An 8,423-nucleotide genomic window follows, 5' to 3' on the forward strand; every position below is an offset into this window, starting at 1 on the left:
TTTAAATCCACACTTTTCAATGACACGTTCCTCAATTTTTTGTATCACACGTTTCCCCCAAAGAATTACCGGTAACAATAATTTGATTTATATATCTTAAAAGATCCGTGGATATCTTTTAGGTTTTCCCCACAAACTCTTTATAAGCATAGTTCTCTCTGTATCTCTCTCTATCTCTCCCTGTATTTGCTGCTCCAACACCTCAGGTAAAGAAAGTCCTGTTCTTTTTTCCGTTCACTTGCTTTGGTCCCTGCTCTTTAATCTGTTTTCACTTGCTTCGGTCTCAGTTCGTTTGCCCAATTTCAATCAATCTCAAATATCCTGATTTTTATTTCATTGAAGGATTTTTATTCATTGAAGTAGTTATGGCTCCACGAATTTTAACTACACAGGTTTCATTGCTCTATGAAATTTACAAGCAGTATTAATTGGAAGATAATTGTACGGGTAATTCGTCTATGGTTAGTGCCAGGTATGTGGAGAAAAATAGAAACGGGTAGCATTGAAATGGTTTTTTTTGGATGAGAAGGTGATGTTTTTATTTTTCCGGATTCTTTTTCGATTTTTTTTATTTTCTTTTTATATTTCCAATATTTAGGAGCTAACTATTTTATTGATTTTGTAATAGGGTATGCGTATTCATGCTACCATAAAAAAAATCTCATTATGAAATTTAAGGAATTGGTGAAAGAAGGCGAAACTTATATGTTTCAAAATTTATTGGTGGGTGATTCAAATTTACCATTTAGAGTATCTACATACAGATTTAAGCTCAATTTTGTCGGAATGACTGTAGTTACTAATACAGTAGCCGAAAATATTCCGACAACCAACTTCAAGTTCGTTTGTTTCGACACAATAAAGAAGAATGTGGATGAATATTTATTATTTGGTACACGGATTTTTCATGTAACTTAGTTAGGTAAATGTTAAGTCTATATCCCATAAGTTAGTCAGTTATCGTCCCAACTTTCTTTGACTCGATCAAACGATCCACTCCAGGCAGATAGAATGACCATAGATGAGTGCGTTGAGAGTACAAAGGTTCGTTGATTTGTCTAAAATATATATGATATATTTTTACATAAACAAATATAATGCTTAAGAATCGATTGTTGTATATATATTGTAGGAGTGTGTTGGATCCGCGCTGGTGAAAATTCTTGAAATCGAGTCGGCAGCTAATTGGTGGTATGCTTCGTGTAAAAATTGTATGAAGAAGGTCGACCTGTCTCAAAGAAATATTGGTGCGAAGAGTGTGACAAGTTTGCTTCTGCTGTACCAAGGTAATTATACTTTGATTTAGTAATATTTTACGAAATAAGTTCATTTGAATTGTTGCACAATCATTCCTCTTGGTATTCGAAATGTGTATGTAAAATATATATTTTTGTACAGGTTCAGAGTTCAGGTGAGTGCCATTGATAGTACTAGGTCGACTTCATTCGTAATATTTGATCGGTAGTAAAAGTGTAAAACACTTTGAGGCTGTGGACAAGACTTTCAAAGATATACTGAAATTCTCCAATCCAAACAGCAAAAATGAACTTTTCGGTGGAAAAATAGTTGTTTTTTGTGGCGATTTTAGACAGATTCTACCCGTGATCCCAAAAGGAACGAAACAAGAAGTAGTTTTTGCCAGCATTAATTCATCACCTTTATGGGAATATTGTCAAGTTCTGACACTGACAAAAAATATGAGACTCCTATCCGACAAATCAGATTCAGAGATTTCCGAAGTAATTTTTTTTTTAGAATGGGTGTTAAGTATTGGGGATGGCACCATAGATGATCCCAATGATGGGGGGGTGAACATTGAAATCCCTGATGACTTGCTCATAAAAGAGTCAGCTGATCTACTTGCTTCAATTGTAAATGAGACATACCCATCATTTTTAGAGAATATGGGTGATATCAGTTATTTGCAACACAAGGTCATAATGGCTCCGACAAATGAGATTGTTGATGTGGTAAACGATTACATGCTATCGTTGGTTCCTAAGGAAATGAAGACATATCTCAGTTTTGATAGTACATGTTCAGCGAACGGAAGCATTGACTGACCTGATGATATTCATACGCCCGAGTTTTTGAATACCGTTAATTCTTCTGGTCTTCCAAATCACGAATTAAAACTGAAAGAAGGTGTTCCAGTCATGTTGTTGAGAAATATAGACCAATCTTCAGGTTTGTGCAATGGCGCACCCGACTGTCAATCACAAGATTAGGAAATCGACTCTTGGAAGCGAAAAATATATCAGGAACCAACATGGGTCACAAGGTGTTTATTCCACGATTGACTCTAACGCCATCAGATAGCAGGATTCATTTTAAATTCCAGCGTAGACAATTTCCTATCACTCTTTCGATTGCAATGATGATAAATAAAAGTCAAGGCCAATCTCTTCAACATGTGGGTATATATCTTCAGTAACCAATGTTTTCACATGGACAATTATATGTTGCTATCTCAAGAGTTACGAGTCGAAGATGCTTGAAGATACTTATTTGTGACAACGACATGAACACCTCAAATACTACTACGAACGTCGTTTATAAAGAAGTTTTCCAAAATCTGAGCTAAATAAGTTATTTATATATTTGTTTAAATTTATATATGGATTTTTTGTCTTCAAAGTTCTATAAATGAGCTTTGTAACATTTATTTTCAATTTATAAAAAGTTTTTTTTTCTTTTTTTGTCCTATGGTGCAGGTGACATATGATCAAGAGTTGAAGACAACTACTCTGTTGATGGCCGGATTAATTCTTTGGTGGATAGATTTTCATTAGATTTTCCAGTAAAATATTAAATATATAGTTTTTATTAGATTTTTCAGTTAAATATTCAATATATTTATATTTCTGTTTTTTTTAATGATTGTTATGTTTGTTTTGTTCAATCCCGTGCATCGCACGGGTCAAATTACTAGTATAATGTAAATTGAAAGAATACATGAGCATAAAATTGAAGAAGGTAACCTGGCAACGAAATTTCCCAACTCCAAAATCCACTCACCCTCATTGAGAAGAATGACTTGAATTGGAGTTACCTGCAAATGCAAAAATCTTGCCCATGTACTAAATGAAAGTTGCGTTGCCAATTCACATGGATATTTATAAGATAATAAGGCCATCGAGATAAAAATATATATATATATATATATATATATATATATATATATATATATATGCCCTAAGGATACGAAATAATCTTAATAAAGTTATGCAGGAAGAAAAAAAAAATAATAAGTAGATCTAGAAGAGTCAACTATGGTTTGGCAACTTTCATGAATGCCAAAAGGAATTTTCAATTTCTTGTGAAGAAAACATGATAAAAAAAGAGGCGTAATTCTAACTTCTAAGGAAGAGCTGAAAATTAGAAAAATCAAGAAAATCAAGAAGTTGTGAAGACTAAATGTGAAGTGCTTCATATGCCTTGCTTTTTGTATCAAATGCTAAATTATACGTATTAATATGATTATTTAAGTTTGTTATTCAATTAATAGTAAGTGGTCAATTTAATCTATAATTATACAATGTATTAACAATTTATAAATTAGTAAAAAAAATGTTAATGAATTTACCTATTTGACCTTTCATTCTTGTCTATTAATAGGGTATTTTTGGAAGTAAAAAACAAATGGAAGAAACATCCTACCTATTCACACTTTTATAAGTAGTATAGATATAGATAAATAATTCAAAATGGCACTCTATCGAGGCATGTCTTGTGATGTTCTAGTTTTTTATCAGACATGATATATATTGACAGGATATATACAGGTTAGTTGATATTTTTGTTTCCATAATTATTTATAACTGTCACTCTGCCTACTCCAATATCTATCGAAGTGATAGTGAGCTTCTTTGTTCAATCTACCTAGCCGAATTTAGATTTGGAAAGGGAGTTATCTCGTTATTGTTTTGAGATGACATCTAACCTATGTAGTACAACAGATACATTGGGTCTTGAAGTAAGATCACAAGGCTAGACTTAAAATTGCTTTATTGGGCAGGAGTTTATGCTTTGTTAGACATGAGTTTATCAAAGGTGAGGTTTTTTATATTACACTAGACATTTAACCGTTTTATTAGGTATTCTCGGTTTGTTACTGTTTACTTAAGTGGATTTCTTTAGAGATCTTTCAATCTCATAGCAAGTTATATTATATACGTTCTATTTTGGATCTTTGTGATTATTGTAACAGGCTGATTTCAAAAAATGATCATGGAGAAAAACTTAACCCACACAAAAGAAAGAGCAAAACCTCCAAAGGATTAAAGCAACTTGCCAATGTGCGATTTAGTCATAGGACTCTTGTATGTATTGTGTGTGTGTGTTTGCCACTGAATACTAGTTGAACATTTGTTGGCAATTCATGAAAATACATTGAATTAATTGTGGATTTTAATGAATGTATTACTTTTGATTTGATTTCATATTCTTTTGTACCTTTATTATGTATTTGACTTCTAGTAGATTACATGCTTTGATAGGGCAGCTGAAATATTAGAAATGAACATATTAATTGTATGTGATAACATTTGTGATACATATAAGCGTCTCTAAATAGGTTGTATTACTCTTTTAAAGTCAGTTATAAAACACTTAGTTTTATCTCAACTATATGTAGTGATAATTTTGAATGTCCCAATATATTCGTTATGTGACACTTATATTTGTCTCCAAATCAAATAAGGGCGTCTATAATTGTCCTGATACAATATATTTCGGAACACCTAATTTTGTCTCCAACTCTATTGAGATATTTATAAATTGTCTCGATAAAACAATATATTGAGACGCTTTAAATGTCCCTAACTTTATAGGACACTCAAACATGCGACACTTGCAAGTTGCAACAATTGTCTCAAAAAGTCCAAGTGTCCCAATACATGTCTTATTGCGACACTTACCCGTGTCCTAAAAGGGAGTTCTTGTTGTAGTGAAAATTCCTCCACAGCTTATTAGATAGTGTTATTGGACGAGCTATAGTCCGATCACGTTTAATGCACAGTATGCCTGGAAGGAATGCCTTACAGAAAATCCATTTCAACTCATAATAAATAGTAAGGAATACTGTCTAAGCCTCGGAAACTTGAACAAGAATGAAATTTTAGTGCTTTTATGTTTCTGCCTTTGCTAATACTACAAGGTCAAGTAGCAATGCTAAAAATGCGTGATTAATCTATTATACACGTTATCAAAATCACTGTTTCGATGATGCTTTTTCTTGTCTGGTTTATTGCAGCAAGGTATCAAAATCAAGGTATCGCAATGTGCTTCAATCTTGTGGTTAAAGAAAGAAGACGAGTTCTTATTTCTTTTCGCATGCACGTTTTTTTGCTCGTTGCTGGTGCTATGGTTGAGGTAAATTGGGTATATATATTTTTATATTTGATGCTACTACTGTAGTATTTTGTTTTTGTATTGTTAGTTTTATCCTTTAGTTTTTATCTGTCCGCAAATCCGTTTCTGAAAGCGTCGTCTTAACTGAAGGGGCAATTTTCTTACATTTCTCGGGCTTTCTATCCTTTGTTCCAAATTACGTACAAAGGTTAATAAGGAAAGATTACAACATAATAAATCTGAAATCATCAAGCCTAGTCAATTCGGATTTTATTGAGGGCAAAATTATCCAAATCTGGAAATTAATTTCCAACATTTCCCATCAAGCTTGCTTTAGGATTTTGTTCTTCGGAAAGAACAAAAGGAACACAAATGATCCATGCATGATTTATTGATTTTTAGATTGAGTTTTCAAGTTGATAATTATTCCATGCGTAATTTCGATATGAAAAAAAATATATATATTCAGTAGATCTCACGATGTAAAATTTAGCAACCGACACTTTTCTTAAGTGACTTTCTGTGAGGTAAAGGGCTAGACTTGATATTGAGTGTTGTTTCGATATCTAGAAACATAATAGATACGTGCTCGAAACTTTACCCCATATATATATATATATATATATATATATATATATATATATATATATATATATATATATATATATATATATATATATATATATATATAATATGTACTTCGGTGACTTATAAAGTTATAAAGTCTCCGGTGCTACGTAGAAATTTAAGGACTGATTACAAAAGCCATCCATGAAGTTTGGTCTTTTTATTTCAACCGTCGCAAAATTTATAACTCAAGGAATTTATTTTTTGGTATCGATTTCTTAAAATTGCATTTATTTTATATCATGGTAAAATAGGATTTTCCAATTTTTTTTGGATGATATCAATATTTTGAACAGAGGTGATCGGAAGTTTAATCTGGAAAACAAAAACACAACCGTTGAAATCTGAAGAGGTATTTGCTGTGCATGAACTTGAGGTGGTAGTACCTGTAAATATGTCGAACATTAGGGGTGGTTTTCTTAACTAACACTATATTATAACAATGTTTGCTATAATATTTTAATTTAATTAATATTGAAGAATGAAGCGAAATCTTTTGAATCGAGGTATAATTTAGAGAAAAGCATCTAGTACTATAGACAATTGCAATGAAAAAATATAATGTTTTGGGAAGTAAGATGGTGCCACTTGTGAATTTGTTTTAATAATTATTTCTTTTAAAAAAAGAAAAGAGAGAGAAGTATGTTTGTAGACTTTTATCTAAATTGGAAAAAGAAAGACTTGGGACAATTTTTGCATTAGTTAATTATTTAAAAGTGGTCGCTTGAAGTGAAAACGCAAGCAATCAAGAAAGAAAAGTTAAGAAGGCAAAAGATTAATATAAAAAAAAATTAAAAAAAAAAAAAGATCTACATGGTCTTGGATTTTTAATAAGGGGAAATGTGAGATAAGCCCTTAGTTTTGAAAATATATATGAGGAGGTCCAATAGATATTTTTTTTCTAGTCAAAAACCCAAATTATGACCCCTAGACAATTTGAAATACCTATTTTACCCTTATATAATTAGTTTTTTTTTTGAGTAAATTCAAGTCCATTACAAGGGGAAGTAGGGGAGGGGGGGACTCGAACCCTAGACCATTACCCTATTGGTAATTAGTTTTTAGAACCACGTTGTTACCGGATTCATTCATCGTTCTCTCTCCACTACCCCAAACCCTAGCCCTCTCTCTTTCTCACGATGCCCTCTCTTCTGCCGCTCGCTGCGTTCCCTCTCTTCCTCCGTCGGTGTCACCGACGCTCTCGCCGCTGCACCATCTAGTGCTACCGTCAAATCTGCCCCTCTGTATCACGTATTGAAATCGAAAGGAGACTCTCCCCAGATTCAGGGGCGCCCATATCTTCCGTCGATAGATCCACCGCAACTCCACCGTTCCTGCTACTCGATCGGCGATCCGGTTCCTTCCAACCGGAGAAAGAAATTTAGTTTTCAGATAGAAAAAAAAAAACTAGATCTGAATCAATCCTAAATTAATGGTGGTTGTTTGTTTTGTACGGTGTTGTGATTCTTCGATTTGCTGACTCATCTCATGGGAGGGTAATTAACTTGGATTGTGATAAGTTTTTGTGAATTTTTTTTTTTAAATAAAGCATTCTGCAAGGAATAAAGTAAAAATGTTATCATCTTCAAAGCTCACATCTTTTTTTTTTTTGAGTAAATCTTCAAAGCTCACATCTAATACAACAAAACAGTAGGCTGAGCATCGTGGTTGGTTTTTTTTCCGTTTCGTTGCTCTCTTTTTTCCCATCAATTTTTGTGTTAATCAATTTAATTATTAGTAGTCTTTTGTTAATTTGTGTTTCCTGAGTTTGAAATTGTAGATTAATAGAAACCATTGGTCTTTTCTTTGAAGGTGTTCAAAATTTGATTCAAGCTGTAGATGATGAATTTGGAAAATATAGTCAAACTAATTATTGTTAAATATAATAATGTGTAGTAATATATAGTCACATATAAAAACATATAGTAACATATATATGTGATTGTGCATTTTGATCTGTATTTATTGGTTATAAATTAATATATAATGTAAATATTTAAATTGAACTTGATTTTTTTGTCACAGGTCTTCGTGTTTGACAACCTCTATGTAATAAGTTTTTGTCGAGAGATCGGTGTTGTTGTCGTATTGAAAAGTGGGATTGAAGCTATATACCACAAACTAGACTATATATGACTATAGTCACATGTGGTCATATTAGTCATATATAGTCACATATGGTCATATATATATAGTCATATATAGTCATAGGTGGTCATATACATATAGTCATATATAGTTACATGTGGTCATATACATATAGTCATATATAGTCACATGTCGTAACATGTAGTAATATATAGTTATATATAAACTATGTGTTTTTTCTGATGTATGATTGTGTATATCCAATTTTTTGTTCGGTACTAATTGATTATAATGATTTTTTCTTTGTTGAAGAACATATGCATGTAATTGTGTATTTCGATCTATATTTGTACAAG

At 32.1% G+C, this 8,423-nt stretch overlaps 1 pseudogene; it reads left to right on the plus strand.

Annotated features, from left to right (window-relative positions):
• The first annotated feature begins 1,011 nt into the window (after window positions 1-1,011).
• Window positions 1,012-2,584, plus strand: LOC105973974 (uncharacterized; annotated as a pseudogene).
• The last annotated feature ends 5,839 nt before the right edge of the window (window positions 2,585-8,423 follow it).

The sequence above is a fragment of the Erythranthe guttata genome, chromosome 12 (genome assembly GCF_056151865.1).
Source record: "Erythranthe guttata isolate IM_541 chromosome 12, IM_541, whole genome shotgun sequence".
NCBI classification, from domain to species: domain Eukaryota; kingdom Viridiplantae; phylum Streptophyta; class Magnoliopsida; order Lamiales; family Phrymaceae; genus Erythranthe; species Erythranthe guttata.